Below are 2,405 nucleotides of genomic sequence, written 5' to 3' on the forward strand. Positions count from 1 at the left end.
AGGAAGCTGGAATCGAGAGCTGACCGAGGACTTGCACACAGGCGCTCTGATGTGAGATGCAGGCGTCCTAACTGCTGTGCCAAATGCCACGCCTTAGGTTTCTTCCGGTGCCCCTCTTATCCTTCCAGCAAGTCCAGCTCCTTGTCGGCCAAGAACTCTGTTTGATGTAGGAAGTTATTTTTAACAAAAATACCCCTGGAGGGAGGTCAATTCCAGAAAAACAGGTGACAATGTGTTCTCCTCTCTGACAGCAACAGATGTTGTGCAGAGAGAGCAAAGGGTCCGGCAGAACCATTTCTAGAAGCAGGCTCTCCACCTGCGCTCTGAAGTTCTAGAAAAATAAATGAGAGAAAAAAAAAATAGAGAGCAATCCCTGCCCCCAGCAAAGATGCTCTTGGGTGCTTTAGGAACTGAAGAAGTGGTTTCCTGCCCCCTTCTGGGTGCCTTTTCAGGGCTGATGTTAGCATAGTAGCATACAAGCTGTGGTACCACTGGGAGTCCTGGGAGCCAGGACTGCTTTTCCTGCATGTAACCTAGGTAACTTACTCTGTAGTCCCTTTAAAAATAGAAATGTATTCAAAGGCGGAGACCCAGAGATACAGAGCTATAGAGAGAAATCTCACTGGTTCACTCCCCAAATGTCTGCAGTGGCCAAGACTGGGCCAGGCCTTTGAGCCAAGAACACAATCTTGGCAGGCGCCGCGGCTCACTAGGCTAATCCTCTGCCTGCGGCGCCGGCACACCGGGTTCTAGTCCCGGTCGGGGCGCCAGATTCTGTCCCGGTTGCCCCTCTTCCAGGCCAGCTCTCTGCTATGGCCAGGGAGTGCAGTGGAGGATGGCCCAGGTGCTTGGGCCCTGCACCCCATGGGAGACCAGGAAAAGCACCTGGCTCCTGGCTCCTGCCATCGGATCAGCGCGGTGCGCCGGCCGCAGCACGCTGGCTGCGGTGGCCATTGGAGGGTGAACCAACGGCAAAGGAAGACCTTTCTCTCTGTCTCTCTCTCTCTCTCACTGTCCACTCTGCCTGTCAAAAACAAACAAACAAACAAAAAAAAAAACCACAATCTTGGGTCTCCTGCATGGGTGGTGGGGACCTAATTACTTGAGCCATCTTCTGTGCATTAACAGGAAATGGGAAATGGAAACAGAACCGGGACTAGAACCAGGCATTCTGTTCTGGGATGTGAGCGACCCAACTGATGTCTTAACCATATGCCCATCATTTCTTAACTGCTATGCTCAGCATTTCTGAACCTTGATTTCCTCATCTGCCAGATGAAAGGTGTTGTTTCATAAAGTTATGAGACTCGAAGGGCTCTTGTTTGCAAAGGCCCTGGCCTCCCCTAGGCATTCTTCCCAGATGTGACCAGTTTCTGGGACTGCTCATTGCTACTGAAAATACTCCTACAAGAGGCATGGGTGACTCTGATGTTGAACTGTATTTGGTGCCTAAGCAGAAGAGGGTGGACTGTTCCCAGGGCTTGGAGTGCTTTGGAGGCCTGGGCCCTCTTCTATCCCATCTGTGGCTAACAGTTCAGAAGGGGGATGCACATCTGCTGAGAACTCTCCTGCTCTGTAGGAAGTGGAACTTGGGTCCCTACACCAGTGCAGGGTCCCAGGTGCTCTCCCAGGACACTACCAGCCAGTTGTGCAGTGGCCAAGCCATCACAGGAGAGGAGGAGTTGTCCATCTTCTATTTTTAAGATTGACTTTATTTATCTGCAAAGCAGAGAGAGAGAGAGAGAGAGAGAGAGAGAGAGAGGAGAGACAGAGATCTTGTATTTGTTGATTCAGTCCCCAAACGGCTGCAATGACAGAGACTGGGCCAGGCTGAAGCCAGGAGCCTGGAACCCCATCTGGGTCTCCTGCATGGGTGGCAGGGGTCCAAGAACTTGATCATCTCCTGCTGCTTTCCCAAGCACATTAGCAAGAGCTGGATTGGAAGCAGAACAGCCGTGACTTGAACTGGTGCTCAGATATGGGATGCTGATGTTGCCAGCAGCAGCTTAACCAGCTGCCCACAGTGCCAGCCCTGGTCCATCTTCTCACCATGGGGCCAGTTCCCTGAATACAGGTTATTTCCTCATATTCCTTCAGCCTGGGTACTCTTGCTGTGCAGAATGCATCACTCAATGTAGGACCACCTCTGGAACTGAGCGACGAACAACCTGCACCACCATCCATAGCAGCTTCAGGAAGGAGAGTGGGCTCCAGGGTCAGGAGAAGCTGAGTCCGTCTCCCGTCTGTTACATATGCCCAGTGAACACCTGAGCAAGGTGTGTTTCTAAGTCTCACGTTCCTCGTTTGTAGCTCCCTCATGGTATTATTGTGAGGATTCAACCAAAATATATGTGAAGATGTAAGTACAGTGCCTAGCACATAGCAGACAGTAAAAGCTCTGATAA

The sequence above is a fragment of the Oryctolagus cuniculus genome, chromosome 17, assembly GCF_051225735.1.
Source record: "Oryctolagus cuniculus isolate XC-2025 breed Fujian yellow rabbit chromosome 17, ASM5122573v1, whole genome shotgun sequence".
NCBI lineage: Eukaryota > Metazoa > Chordata > Mammalia > Lagomorpha > Leporidae > Oryctolagus > Oryctolagus cuniculus.